Genomic DNA, 16,237 nt, shown 5'->3' with positions numbered 1-16,237 from the left:
TTCCTTCCTCCATTATTTCCTATCCTTCCTTCCTTCCTTCCTCCATTATTTCTTATTCTTATTTCATTTTCTTGCAGAGTTCACTGGTAGAATTCACAGTTCATTGGTCCATCAATGATGAGCAGATGCAGCAGAACAGGCCCAAACCAGGACATTAGCGCCCCCATGTTTCATGGAGGGATGAGGTTCTGATGCTGGAATGCAGTGTTGGTTCATCTCCAAACATTTAAACCAAACTATTCTACTCTGGTCTCATCTGTCCATATCAGAGCATTGTTCATATTCAGGAAATAAATCATCAAAAATAGAATAGAATTAAATTTAATTGAGTTTCCTGATGATCATGTTTTGTGTTTATTTGATCTTTTTATTTCATCCACTTAAATCATTTACTTATTTCCTGATATTCAAACGTTAAATATGTACTGATGGTGTTAAACTGAAAACATTGAGTTCCTCTTGAGTCGTACGTTCTGTTGCCCCCGAGTGTTTGTGTCTGATGAATCTCTCTGACCCTGTTTCCCACTCGTTTTCCTTCTTTCTGGGTCGGTCTACGTACAGTAACTCCCAGCGTCAGACAGCGACGCACAAACTCCTCCGGGAGAGTTGGATTTCTCAGACAGAGACCGTTCACTATCAGCGCTCATCACTGGGACAAATAAAATAAAAAATAAATAAAAAAAGCCTCCGCTGGCTGTGATTCATGTTGACAGACTGTGACGTCCCTGCAGTAAAGAGAAACCAGCCTCCCGGTGAGTTCACGGGCGGCTTGGACACGGTCTCTCTGAAGGACTTCATCCTCAGGCCTGTTAGTGACGTTACTGAGGAGAGACAGTCGTATGTTTGAACGTTTGGATGCAGGCTGGACGAACACTCAGCCAACATGTCGCTGACCTTAAACTCTCAGCGTCGCACTAATGAATGTGGCATTTATCCGTCATTTGACATTATAACCGTGCATCCTTTTTTTTAAAAATCTTCTGCTCTACTTTCCTAAAATTCGCTGGTGTTTGGCTTTAAGGACTCGCTGCCTCGCATTGATAAAAGAAATGTTTTCTCCTGCCCGAGATAAGGAAACTATTTCAAACTCCCCAGATAAACATCAGCGTCTTTAGCGTCTAAACGCTCCAGGATGTTCACCAGGTCGTCTGTAACATGCAGGCGTTGTTTAGTGTCCCAAACAACCAGCTCACAAACGGCCTCGTGCAGACCTCAAATTAACAGGGATCTGGATCTGGGCTCAGTCCACATGTGGAGGTGGTTCTGGGACCATGTGACCTCATTCCTTTCGGTTAGTGTGAACACACAATGAGTCCCGGGTCCTGTTAAAGACCACCTACTGACCAGACGAGGAGCTGAACTCATTCATTAAATCACCGGTAGAAATGAACCTGAATCAGTGACGTCTGTTTATTAGTGATAAGACTTTTATTTGGACCTGGAGCTGAGAACCTAGCGTCGCCAGTCGTCCTGTATTGAGCCGTAAAGGAACCGACTTTGTCCCGTGTTTCCGTGAGAATCAAAAAACAGTCGTTAAAATGTCAGTTGAATCAATAAATGTCGAGGCCCTTTTATATGAACATTTACGGTAATTTTAATGCTCTACGGCTCTGACCAATGAGTCGACAATACAGAATCTCATCAGCCCTTCTCATTGGTCGAGGTACTGTTGCTTGGAGACGACGACAAACTTTAAAACTTTTTGTTATTTTACACATTTTTAAATACAAAAAAATAAATGGTTGCATTTATTGTTACAGAGGATAAGATGACATTTAGAAACCGAGCAGCAGGCTAGCAGTTAGCTACCAGCTAGCAACCAACAGGAAGACACTAGCTAACTTAGCCTAGCCAACAGCAGGAGGCAGCCTCCATGCTGCCACCACACAACCCAGAGATTAGCTTAGCTTAGCCCTGTTTACTGTCATTCAGTAAATCGTGTTGTTGCCGTGTCTGATTTAACTCTCTCCCTGGAGGACAATGAATATGGAATCATAATATGTTTTCCACGTATCTGTATCGCTCAAAAACATTCAAGTCAAATAGTTTAAAAATCATTTCACACACACAAAAAGAGACAAAAATATTTCACCGTGCTAGAGTTAGAAAGTCTATGAACCAAACTAAACAAGAAATAAAGACACGTATAAAACAGAAGTGTTCCTGGTTCTGAAACAGCAGAGATTCATTAGAGACGACACTAACTAACGTCAAAATAGAGATTATTAAGAAAGACTTTACAGCTTGTTCCAAAATATGTATCATGATGCACTCAACAACCAGCGGTTCCTGTTCTTCTGATCTGAGAGTTTATTTTTTTTGTCTGTACGAGATGAAACGTGCCCCACGGTGAAGTGTAACCAGACTCATTCTGATCACAACAGTTTGAGAGTTGTTTGTAGTGTTAGTACAAGGTTGTGCAGCGCTAAGCTAAATGCTAACGTCAGCCTTTAGCAGGTGTAATGTTCATAGATTCTTACCACATGAGTCGTCTCCGCTCCGACTCGTTACGTGAGCAGTGGTGTTGGACCGGACGCTTAATTATGCAAATATGTTGAAGAAACAAGGCGACGTGAAACACCTCAGGCGAACATGTGACGTTTAATTAAGAAAACTGGTTCATCTGTGGCCTCAGCATCAATCACAGCAGCTTTTTATTTAAACGTGAGGAAACACTTTGATGTTTCACTGTAAAACGTCTTCAAGTGTTTCTTCAGATTTACATTTTATTTTATGTTTTATGATTCAGATCAGCTCATTCATGTTTTTATACATCAACCTACCACAACATTAATCAGTTTATCAGTTAATATTCTGAAATGAACTCGTCTACATCATGATTAAAGGGTCTAATCTGAAAAAAAGTGCAAAAATGACTTTAAACACATTAACTGCAATTTGTCCAATAAAAGCGTCTGAGGTAAATATTATTTAAATATTAGTAAAGATTATGCTCAAAGCGGTCTGAGCTGATGCATCTATTTGTATGGTGTGAATGAGCTAGAGGACAAAATAAGTTGTTTCTTTCTTTCACTTTTTTATGAAGAGATGTGTTATTTTTTATTATTCTGAGGTTTCAGACAGTTTCAGTAATAACTGTGGACGGAACAGAAACTCTGAGACAAGATAGAGCCGTATAGAAATTGCATTTCTTTTTCTTAAGAAATGTCCAGTTGTTCATTACATGTGTTATTATAGTGGAGTTCATTAAATGTAAACACTTCATCATGTTCTTATTTGCACTAAAACATTTGGTTAGTTTTTTTATTTCATTCATTAATTCAAACAAAACAATTCGATATAAACACAAACGTTCCTGAATAGAATAGAAAACCTTTATTCATCCCTCAGTGGAGTAATTGCAGTTTGCAACATCACATATATATAAATATAGGGCAGAAAGGTAACAAGAATAAAGAGTGGACTGTGTAAAAATATTTTTAATAAAAAAAAATAGAATAAATAATATAAATTGTGAATGAAAGGAAACAGAAAGAAGAATCTGATGTAATCGTCCAAGAATCAATTTACAAAGAACTCATATTAAAAAAAACAACACAATAAGCAGCAAAATAATGGCAATAATAAAATAAAATGAAATAAAAAGGGTATTGGCTGATACACTGACTGTCATGTTTCCATTTTAATTCTCAAAATACAATTCCATATTCATCACAAAATAAAAATTAAGTTAATGGTCAGACCCTCCTGATTCAGAGTGTGTTTGAGAAAAGTCACTTCTAACATTTGGTTCTTTAAACCTTCACATAAAAACCCTGTTTCTGTCTTTTGTTTTTGTTTTTATTCTTCCAGCTCGCGTTAACGTTCGTTTAGAGCAGACCTCTTATAGCTCGGTCAATTAAATGTGCAGCGTAGCGCGATGACAGAGCGGCGCTGGGGGCCGATGTAGATGTAACTGTAGACGTTACAATTACAAAAAAGCCACAAGAGGGCGACGACAAGAAGGACGACGTCCGACTGCTGCTGCTGCTGCTGCTGCTGCTGCAGGTTCTGGACGCGTCGCTGTTGTTTGCTTTGAGCTGAGCCGTTCAGAGGGAATCGAACCTCTGGGACCTCAGCAAAGTCAATGGAAGCAGCTCAATGGCTCCAGAAGCTTAGAATCATCTCACATGTCAGTGGACGCGTCCTGCATGTGTTACAGTAACAACGCTCGGCTTTGTTGTTGCTCCACTGACCGCTCCAGAAAATGGCTTAAGGTTAAGCTCTCGTTGGTCGAATAATGGAATTACATAATGATTACGCTCCGTAATTGCACGGTGCAGCCGAGCCCATTGGGTTTCGTATTGTGTTGCACATAATAAGTGCAGCTGTTTAGCTGGAGGGAGAAAGAAAGCACTGAAAATAGATCTGTTTATTAGAAAGTATTCCCACATGGTGGACGCGTGCTAACGGCCGCTCACACAGACTCAAGTCCTTCAAACGATGACGCTTTAAATTAGTGGAACCACCAGCAGGAGGGTAGAAAAGAGATGATGCATTTAAAGACTGTTATTTAAACGGTTTATATTCTGAATCTGCAGAGAAACATCAAAGTAACGTGAAATAAAGAAGAAATACTTGATGGATTGATCGACAGGCCTCATAAAGAACCATTCAACGTTAAAAACACATTTAGAGAAACGGAAAACGGATTAAAAGGTACAGATTAGTTAATTTATTTTCTACAAACATAAAAAATAGGAAGTAAACGTCTGTTTCAGAATAAAACACGTTACTGGACGTTGAAAGTATTTGCATGTGATGCACGGTTTAAAATCCATCAAACAATGTGGCTTTAGTTTCTTTTCAGTAGCAGCAGTATAAGAAACTGATGCATTAACGTGCATCTGATGAAGGTAAATCTTAATTTTAAGGCTTTTTTCTTAAACGTTTTGTCTTATTAATGTGAATCTGCAGAGAAACATGTCACTGCAGTAAAATAAAATGTGAACACTTGAGCAAAATTAATCAAATTTGCAGTTAAAACGTAAATAATGGACGTGAAAGCTGCAGAATGGTGGATTTCAGAGTAAAAATACATTAGTAGACGCATGGTAGAGTGGATGAGCTTTAAGCTGCATGCACATCTTTATATGAGCATCTTTTCTTGTGCTGATGGTTGTGAGAGGGAGGAGGGTAGTAAAGGATGAAAGGATGGAGGGAGGGAGGCGGAGCGAGGCTTTTACTACGCTGGCTGAGCTGAGGAGGCTCAGAGCGGAGGAGAAGGATGCTGGACGCTGGACGCTGAGACGGTGCCGGCGTCGTTACACTGAGGAAACTCACATCCTGAACAGGAGCAACAACGACAACACATCTGTGTTCACGCCTCAGGTAACAAACAGCCTCACGGCTTCACTCATTTATCTTCATTAACTCATATCAGCTCAGACAGATTCTATTTTCAACTTTTCATTTGTTTAATTCTTAGGTTGGTGACAGTTCTCTGTGGTTTAGGTAAAATACTCTATGAAATAAAACATAATATTTGCTTATTTATCCACAGAAATCACATATTTTATGTTATTTGTGTAATAATATTAACTATTAACTAATATTATAAACAAAATATTTCACATAAAATGGAAACGTGTGTATTTAAGCTTTAAAATCTTATATTTTATTGTGTATTTGTTAATTTATTGTTATTATGTTGTTGTTAAATTTGATCAAAGTGAACAAGCAGTTTTTACAAATTTATTTAATTTTATTTTGACAAAATATGCTTTAGCATAGCTCGCTAACATGAGCTAACCACAGGCTAATTTTAATTCTATTTTGTTTCCTTCATTATGAAACTGTTTTCTGTTTGTTAGTTGATCTGATCTTCAGCTGAAACAGCTAAAAGAACAATATGTTTATTGTGTTTCTGGAAAAGAAAGTCACAAAACCCACTGACACAAAAATCTTTAAAGAAAATTACAACATTATGAATATAAAAAGAGGATTATTATTATTTTGGTGTCTAAATACTACATTACCCATGAGCCTCAGGTCCCATAGACGTGAACAGAAACCTGACTGAGACAAACAGAATTAGATTTTTAAGCTTAGTTGTTCTATTGGAAACACATTTAACTTCTCTTCCACCATCGACTTTCTATTAAAGATCCAGATTAGTTTAGAAAAACGTCTCATATTGATCCAGAACCATAGAAACGCTCCAGCTGTGAGTCCTCAAACGTTTTCTAGGGGAAGAATGAAAGGAATTTTATTTCCTGAACACGTGATGATCTTGTTATTAACTCAAGTCAAGGTAGAAAGGACAGAGTTTCCCCCAAAGTCAGACCACGTCTTTATGTGTTATTTAAAGGTGGGATTTAGTGGCGTCTGGGACTGAGTCGCTGCAACCGAACATGTAGGAGATCTGGAAATGGCTAAAACCCAGACTGAGCCAGTCCCATGTCTGTCCTTGTTGTTTGGCCTGAGTGGACTCCGTGGATTCTGTTTAGGGATTTTATCGTTGGTGGTATTGAATGATGATCAACTAATACCACATTACACTAGTTATTGGATTTACTGGAAGAAGAGCAGCAGCATTTCAGTTCTTTTCCTCCTTCTAGGATTTTTTGATGCTAAACCAATAAATATTAAAGCAGCAGATGAAGAAGTTTTAATGCCACGGAGATGTAGTTTTGGTTTATTGTAGGCAGGTTATTGTAATACAGTACCAATCGAGATATAACCCTAGTTTACAGGAACTTCCCACAACTACAATGCATTTGTCTTTTCTTGTGTTGTGTTATGTATTTTATTCTGAAATCCACTATTCTGCACGTCTTTCGCATCCATCTTTTAACTGCACTTTTAAGGTATTTTATTATTATTTATTAGTATTTGCACTTTATTTTGCTGTAGTGAGTCATGTCTCTGCAGAGTCACATTAATAGTTTAAGTAAAAAGCCTTAACATTAAGACTTAATGCTTCCATAATGAAACGTGTTTTATTCTGAAATGAATCATACAGTACATGACGTTTACTTCCTATTTTGTAGAAAATGAATGAAGGTACTTTGTTCAAGTATTTCTACTTTATTTTACTCTATGTTACTTAGGGGCGAAGGACTTCACGATACTTGAGTTGCGATACGATACTTTATTGCGATATCATGATATTGCGATAAATTGCAATATTCTACGAGAAATTTTAAATGCAGCTTAAAATACAAGTTGCATATATGTAGATCAGATGACATCAGTGATAATTCATTGGACAAATTGGGTCAAAAACCAAGATTAATCCAAATGATCCATTTTCAATTTATTGCACTTGTGCAGAAAAAGTGTTGGTGGAAGGAAACATGACTTTTTCTTTTAAAATCGATCTTAAAACATTCAAAATCGGTTTTAATAATACACTTCCTGTTGTCTTCCTTCCCACAACTAAACCTTATTAAATCAGTCTCTCACACTCTTTGGAGTCTTCGTGTTTTAAGTGGGCTGGTCAGAGATGAGGAGGCGAGGAGCTTTTATTCTAGTCTCTGGTCAGTTCCAGCCCACAGAGAGATGAAGCTTTCTAACATGTAGTGGCAGCGAAGGAGGAGGAGGAGGAGAAAAGAGGAAGGAGGAGGGACACGGTCAGTGTGGGAAATTGATTAGCGACTCAATAAGACATTTTTATTTGCTCTATCTTCTGCAGCCAGAGTCGGGCGTTTATCGAGGCCCCTCTTCTTTCCCATGCTCCGTATAAAACCCCCCTTTAACCCCCACCGATCGGCTGCATCGGGTGTTTGTGCGGCGGTGGATTAAACAGGCCGCTGAACACTCAGGTGCTGACGGTCGAGGTTAATGTGCTTGAGTCCACGCCAGCTCGACAGCCCCTGGATGCTGAATCCAGGAGAAACCCTTCTCAGCAGAGGCGTTTTATTCCCACGTTTGCATTCTTTGGTCCGGTGGCGTTCGAGATTTACAGTAATTGTCCTGAAAGCAGCTTTTAGTGCTAAAACAGCTCGGTGATAAAACATCCAGCCGTCAGCTTCGTTAACCAGGATCTGTTTAAATCAGCAGCAACAACAGTTTGTTTTTAGCACAATTTGTGAACACAACACTGACATTTCATGACCTTTAGACTAAACTGGAAAACAAACTTGTAACATCATCATTAATTTGTGTCAAACAGGTCAGTCTAAGTCCAGATTTATTCCATTTATTCAATATTTTTACTTGAACATGCTGCTCTCTGAATTCATTATTACACAGGATGAGATGTTATAATCCTTTGTGCCGAGATCTGAAGCAAAACACATTTAGAACTGAAACAAAAAAAACAAACAACCAGCAGGCTAGCCGTCAGCTACCAGCTAGCAACCAACAAGAAGACACGAGCTAACTAGCCTAGCCAGCGGCAGTAGGCTGCGGTTTTCAAGTGGCTACCTCCCTTCACCCATGTTTCTTTAAGTTAAGCCCACGACACCTCAAGAAGGCTCAACAGTGAGTTCCAGCGTCTGAAAAAAGTGATTTGATTTCTATTCACTCGGCAGCAAAATGTGTGATGTTGGAGTCTTTATTTGCTAATGAACTCAGTTTTTGGTCTCCACCAGCTACTGGCTGAAATATTCAACTCTTTCATTGAAAATGATCAATTTAAATCCAGACTTTTACCCTTTTAGCTCAGTTTTTGGCCTCCACCAGCTGTTCATAGATGTATTAAACCATGATGTTTACTAGCTAGTTGTTTCTATATAATATTATTCTTTGGAAAAAATAATTATTTACTAATTTTGCAGCTCTACTATAGTAAAGTCAGTATGTGCAGTGCAGTAAACTTAATAAAAAGATAATTCCAGTTAATTTAATATATATATTTTTGTATTTAGTATATTTCCAGTGTTTGTGCGTTTCCATGTTTTGATGCTATGCTAACATAACACTCTCTAGAGACTAGGATTCAGACATGACACAGCATGCATAAGGACAATAATAGCAATCTGTCTGAATTTAAACCAATGGAACCACATGAAGGATTAATGAAGAGTGGTTCTAATTTTTGGACGTTTTAACATGATGTCTATGGGGGTTTTACTCACTTTCGGATCCAGCCTCTAGTGGACGTTTAAGGAACTGCACTTCCACGTTGGCGCTTGATTTAAACACTGACATTAGCTAATTAATGGACCTACTCACCAGCATGTTGGCTTTTTTATAAATAAGTCAACCATTTGTCTTTAGTCTAGACTCGTAGACTGCACATTTAGCACTGAGCCACAGTAGACACATTTACAAACTTATTTATTTATTTACGACCTCCTCTGAGCTTCAGGCACTCCTGAATGACCAGAAACATCCACAGAGGGCCGGTGGAGACGGTGCATTACGTCTTGAAATCAATCCCCTGCAATAAATAATGATTATAACAGAGGAAATGCATCAAAACGCAGTACACACCGACTCCATGAGGTAATAAAACTGTGTGGTCTCGTATTATTGATAGAGTTTAAATGAGGACTCGTCCAGTCTGAGGGAGTCAAATCACCCCTTTGATCATAAAACTGTTCTGGGGTCAAATCCACTGTGACCTCATACGTTTAAAGCCGACATTGAAATTCATGAGGTTCCCTCTGTCGCCCCCTAAGGACCAAACTCATTCACTCCTTCACTGGAGGGTTGAGATTTTCACTGACCTTCATCCTGGATGGATGGACGGACGGACGGATGATGAGTGGAGGGATGGATGGATGGATGTGGATAAATGGATGGATGGATGGATGGATGGATGATAAATGGATGGTGGATGGATGTATGATGGATAGATAAATGGATGAATGGATGGATGATGGATAGATAAATGGATGGATGGATGGATGGATGGATGGATGGATGGATGGATGGATGGATGAATGGATGGATGGATGGATGGATGATAAACGGATGGTGGATGGATGTATGATGGATAGATAAATGGATGAATGGATGGATGATGGATAGATAAATGGATGGATGATGGATGGATGGATGGATGGATGGATGGATGGATGGATGGATGATGGACAGATGTGGATAAATGGATGGATGGATGGATGATGGATGGATAAATGGATGGATGGATGGATGGATGGATGGATGGATGGATGGATGGATGGATGGTGAGTTCATGGATGGATGGAAGGATGAGTTTAAAAATGGATGGATGAGTTTAAAGATGGATGGATGGATGGACGGACGGACGGACGGATGGATGGATGATAGATAGATGTGTATAAATGGATGGATGGATGGATGGATGGATGGATGGATGGATAAATGTCTAACATACCTCCACCACCTCCAGGCATTTGAATTCTTTAACACAGGAAGCTAAAAACAAAACACAATTTTCATCTTTTATTTAAGTAAAAAGCTCCAACATTTAAAAAATAATAATTCCTTCGAAGCTCATAAATATTAGACAAACCTAAAATATGAAATTCATAAATATTTATTGTTCAGAAAACTGTGAAAAACAAACTGTGTATGAAGAAGAATGTTTCCATTTGTTTCTCTGGTTTTGAAGCTCAGCGTGATGTCTCCACGGTGGCCGCCATCTTGGCCTGACTCCACCGAGACGCTGCTTTAGTCATTAACGTCTGTCTGTTTAATTAAAGGGTCACGCAGAGTTTGGTTTCGTTCTTGGCCCAGCACTCATTTATATATCCCTCCTGTAGTTGGTATATTAATTGGGAGGCTAACCATTTAGCTCGTTGAGTTTTGCAGCAGCTTGTTCAGTCTAGGGTCAAAATGGTGGATCCACATAACCTGGAAGACCAGATAAAATTTACCCACCTGCAGTTTCTTTTTGTTCTCCTGCAAACATCTGCTGGACCGTTGAGCTTGTTTGAGCCGGAGCTTTATGTGGTTGAGTAACAGTAGACGTACACATCTTCTGAGAGACATTCACAGCTGAATGTCTCTGATTGGTTCTGACTATCCAGTTGCATGTAGAGGTATATTTTTCTCTGAATCCGTCGGAACGTGCTCCATAATTTAAACCTAAATGAAACCTAAATGGCAGGTTAACCAGACTCATGCTCTGATTAGAGCTGAGTGGTTTCTACTCTGTGACGTCAAAGCTTTCTGCCACCCGTGCTGGGATTTGAAGGCCAGATTACTCTTATACATCCACATCATGCATTTACCATCAGAGTCAGAAATGGGGCTTGTGATCACACATGTGTGCGTGGACGGGTTTCAGGATAACGCAGGCGGCGATGCATCTTTGCAAAGCTAAGCTCCGTAAGCTGCTTCCTCACTGGTCTGATGAGCCTGAGTGGGAAAGGAGAGACATATGGGGGAGGTTGGGATGGAGTGAATGGATGAGGAGAGGATGCTGGAGATTGGTGGTAATGACGCTGATGGAGCGACCAGAAGTGACAGCTGTGAGGGACGGACGCTGGGTAGTGGGACGGAGGAGATGAGGGTTGTTGCGTTAGTGCTGAAATGTTCCCGTCTTATTCAGATGGGAGTGTTTGGGCTCCTTGGGGAATGTTCTGTGTACCGTAAATAACAGGGTCTTTGCTGCTATTGTAGATGAGGTTGCCCTGAGCAGGGTTCACCGTGATGACTCGTCTAATTAAAGGTTTTACGCAACTGATCTAATACAACCCACAACCCACAAATATTTGCTGCCCCACCCATTCTGACTGTGGAAAGGAAAAATCCCGTCTGCTTTGAGTTGTGTTCAATTTAAATTGTTCTTGGTGTAAGGACGGTAAAAATGAAAGGCAACAAATCATCTAATTGATTAATCAGTTCTCTTTAGCTCCACCTCTTTGACCATTTTATCTAAGTGGAATCAGGACAAGATGGCGACGGCTGCAGACGCCACGCTGAGCTTCAAAACTCAGCACCATAGACTGTATATAAATATGGATCGCTTCCTCTCATTGGCCAAAATAATGCTTTTTTCTCGGGGTTACGGACGAAAACCGTCTTGCAACTTTGGAGCCAAAGTCTGATTATTATGGTCAGAGGGCGGAGCCACTGTATTGATGCCCCGCCCACACTTTCTCCAGACTTTCTTTTAATTAATCCTATGCTCTGGTCTACCTCTTCCAGCTACAAGGAAATGTTGGATTAAAACTGAACTTCCCATGGTCCCATGGGACAGAGCGGTTAACATGGAAACTGGTGGTCGCCATTATGCCACATCCTGTTTCTATAGCGTAAAATAACAAACTAAAACCAACTTCATCCAAAAAAATGACAGTTGAACAATCTAAACATCTATAATGACAGAAAATGAACCTTGAAAAAAGTAATTTGACATGTATTTTAGTCTTTTAGTTTGGCTCAAGTCCCACCCCCTAACATGGAGTGGGTGGAGCTTATGACCTATACTGCAGCCTAAAGCCACCAGGGGGAGCTCTACTAGCTTTGGCTTCACTTTAGAGGAGCTGTTCCATATTTATATACAGTCTATGCTCAGTACAGGTCGCAGGTATTAAAATGCGTCCCCATCCAGCAAATGAGATCTGATCACAGTTTTGTGTTTTGTATGTAAGTAAACACCATGTCCTGGGTACATGATTCATATTTTGAAACAGGCTGCGCAGAAGTAATTGGTGTTCTGGTTACAGAAGTCGGGAAAATAACATGTGTGCAATATTTATTTTTGTTTGAGAGCAATGTGAAATAAAGTTTAATTTACTCAAATTGTAAATGGAACAGATAACTTGAACCAAGTCCTGGGTTTTTTACTGGAATTATTAACAGTGATGAAATCTACAAGACCATACGAGGCAGAAATTTATAAAATAAGTTTTAATTGTAGAAAAGAATACACTTTTAATCCCAGTTTGCTCTGTTTTGGTTTCACCAGGCTATTGTTTTTAGCCGTTGTTAGCAGGTCATGGGCTTGTAGTTCCCATATAACACATGAAAAACTTAAATTACACTGTAACAGCATTTCAACCTATGTATGTAGACAGATACTGTCTGTATGACCGAGTTAGTGCAGCACAAACTCATCAAAGGTGCTAATAAATGGAATAATACAGGAGCTCTTAATTACTGTTTACGTACGAGGCGGCCATCTTGGTAACTCAACTCAGACTTTGGGGTCGTTCCAGTTGAAAATTCCAACTTCCAAATCCAACTGGAGCACAACATATAACCCTGGAAGTTTCCATAATCTGTGTAACCTCTCTGCAGAGGAACTATAGCTCCTGGAATCTCATCTTTCTGTACAATCAGTGGCTTGAACTCCGGTAGCAGGACGAGTTCAATGAAAGGCGACAGCGACATCGAGCAAACATCGATGCAAACAGTGCAGCAGGTTTCACACGTTGTAGCTGGTGTACTCGTCCAGCTGGAGTTCTCAGACTGTGTCAGTGTGTGTTATTGTTTAGCAGTTGTGCGCTCCTGCTGAAAACCGGAGTTGAAGCGGTTTGAATGGTGGAGGCCTCTGGGCGTCGCAGGAAAACACAGGAGGATGACGCAGTCTGTCACAGCCTCCCTCCCTGCAGCCCTCCCACCCCTCTCCCAGACAGTGTGCGTTTGCTTGTGCGCTGACCTGTGTTTGTGTGCGTTTGTTAGTGTGACTAAGAGCCCTGCAGCTCTTCGTCAGCCCACACAGTCCCGTGGAGCCTAAATGCCTCGGTTTCCTTTTACTTCACGTCAATTTGCAGCGCTTTCCTCTGGGCCGCTGACCGTGTGTGACAGGTCCTCGCTCTGCACGCGCTCACACACAGCTTGTGCGCGCGCGCATGTGTGTTTATTTGCATGTCGATTTGTGTTAATGTTGGCGGCAGGCGGGTGGAGTGTGGGGGTTTACTACACTAGTTTGTGTCTGAATGGGTGAGCGGAAAAAGTACAGAACGGCAGAATTATCTCAAATAAATGACGTCAATGGAAAGACCCTCTTCGCTATCGCAGATTAGCATATTAGCATGCTAACACTGGCTAATCACGCCAAAATTCAATTAGTGTTGTGTAAATTTGGTCATAAACCAAAACACTGGGGAAGGACAAAGAAATCTGATGATGCTACTAATAAAAAAAAAGGGAAAAAGATCTCAAAATAGCTAATTCTGTGCTAATGTTAGCGTCATTTATTTATACTCTGGGTAGCTTTGCTTTTATAGTCACATGTAGGATCAAAGTGTTTAGTTTAATTTGTTTCATTCAGTCTGGTTTTAATGTTGCTGCTCTGGGTTCATTTCATTAACGCTGGTCGATCCAAAGTGTTTAAGGTCGTGTTGTTGAAACCTGCTGTTAATTAATGAATTAATATGTGTCTCCATTAATTTGGACTAGAACCAGGAACACATGGAAGGAAGAAAGAAAGGAAGGAAGGAAGGAAGGAAGGAAAGAGGGAGGGGAGCAAGGAAGGAAGGAAGGAAGGAAGGAAGGAGAATGACACAGGGAAGGAAGGAAATAGGAAATAGGAAGGAAGGAAGGAAGGAAGGAAGAGGAAGGGCAGGAAGGAAGGAAGAAGAGAGGGAAGGAAGGAAGGAAAGAAAGAGGAAGGAAGGAAGGAAGGAAGGAAGGAAGGAAAGAAAGAGGAAGGAAGGAAGGAAGGGAAGAGGGAAAGGAAGGAAGGAAGGAAAGGAGGAGAGTAAAGGAAGCAAGGAAAGAAAGAATGAAGGAAGGAAAGAAATAGGGAAGGAAGGAAGGAAGGAAGGAAGGAAGGAAGGAAGGGAGGGAGTAAGGACAGAAAGGAAAGTGAAGGAAAGAAGGAAGGAAGGAATCAAAGTGTAGGAAGGAAGGAAGGAAGGAAGGAAGGGAGGAGAGTAAAGGAAGGAAGGAAGGAAAGAACTAAGGAAGGAAGGGAAGAAGGAAAGAACTAAGGACACAGGGAAGGAAGGAAGGAAGGAAGGAAGGAAGGAAGGAAGGAAGGAAGGAGGGAAGGAAGGAAGGGAAAGGGGGAGAGACAGAAAGATGGAAGGAAGGAAGGAATAAGCAGGAAAGTAGGAAAGAAAGACAAGGAAGGAAGGAAGGACTAAAGGGGGAAATGATAGGGAAGGAATGAAGGAAGGATGTTGTATGAGCTTTGTCTCTTCCTGATCTGAGGACGTTAATTCAAGGACTGAACGAGGCCTCGGTGGCGTCATAACTCTGAGTCTCTGACTCCTTCTCCATCAGCGCGGAGCCGTTAACACCAGGTTCACCTCACAACCTCACAACCTCACAACCTCACAACCTCACAACTTCACAACCTCACAACTTCACAACCTCACAACCTCACAACTTCACAACCTCACAACCTCATAACCTCACAACCTCACAACCTCACGACTTATGATCTATAATCACACACACACACATGTAGCAGCGCTATATTCCTCCCGGGAGGAGGAACAACCTCCTCTCAGTCATCTCACGCTATAAAAGAGGCACAAATCAAGCTGGGCTTCATGTGGTGACATCTGTCCTTGGTGAGGAGGGTGAGGAGGGGGAGGAGGGGGGAGGAGGGGGGAGGAGAGAGGGGGTAGGAGGGGGCCTAGGGGAGGGAGGGCCTCAGAAACCACATCATCTCTCATATCATGACCCGATATAAGACAGTAGGACGTCCTGATGGATCCATTTAACCCTCCACATCCTCCTGTAGGAGCTCGTTAAAGCTGTTGTTCCTGCCGTTCATCTAATAATAATCTGGAATAAAACCGTCTCAGTCTTAACACAGTGACCAGCGGGAGTTTACCACCGGCTGCAGAGGGCTGGTGTAAACCTTTATTATTGCTACATGTAAACACTGGGTCTGATTGTTTATCTGTGGTTGGGATAAATAAATCTAATCTTTCTGAGCATGTTGGCCCCACCTAAAGGCTGATAAACGGCCGTAAAGCTGAAGTAATGTGTCCATGCCGTCCTGTTCAGACCTTTAACATTAACATCCGACCTGGGCAGTGCCAGTCATTAAGCGTTAAGTTCCCGCCTTCACGCTTTAAAATGTGCGTCCACGTCAGTCAGGTCTCAGTGTCTCTGTGTGTAAATAAACATTGGTTGGGAAGCAGTAGAATAATTATGTAATTACTTAATACCCAGCATCGTTTCAGAACCACGAACAGGTGTTTGTTGTGCACACACAGTTGACGTTTCTTGTTCATTTTAACGTCTGGTACAACTACATTTATATGGACAAATATAACGACAACAACAAAGACAAAGACAAAGACAGTCCATGTTTTACATGCAGCACCTGACGTTCTCCACCTGCTTCTGACCAGCTTCTCCCATCCTTGTTGCAGACATTTTAAAGACATTTGCTTTATTTTTGGGACTTGTTGTTCTCCATTCTGAGTTTGAGTATGATCTACAGCCTGGT

The 16,237-nt window shown here is 40.8% G+C and overlaps 1 protein-coding gene across 2 annotated transcripts in view; it reads left to right on the top strand.

The window, feature by feature from the left end:
• The first annotated feature begins 5,201 nt into the window (after window positions 1–5,201).
• rph3aa (rabphilin 3A homolog (mouse), a) overlaps window positions 5,202–16,237 on the top strand; it is a 28,505-nt gene continuing 17,469 nt past the window's right edge. The window contains exon 1 of one of the 2 annotated variants that reach the window (XM_047569938.1): window positions 5,202–5,331. The gene's annotated coding sequence lies outside the window, so the exon portion shown is untranslated. The remainder of the gene's footprint in view (window positions 5,332–16,237) is intronic. The other variant, XM_047569939.1, reaches the window with a different exon arrangement.

The sequence above is a fragment of the Mugil cephalus genome, chromosome 19 (genome assembly GCF_022458985.1).
Source record: "Mugil cephalus isolate CIBA_MC_2020 chromosome 19, CIBA_Mcephalus_1.1, whole genome shotgun sequence".
Classification (NCBI taxonomy): Eukaryota; Metazoa; Chordata; class Actinopteri; order Mugiliformes; family Mugilidae; genus Mugil; species Mugil cephalus.
This window is presented reverse-complemented; position numbering and strand designations above follow the sequence as displayed.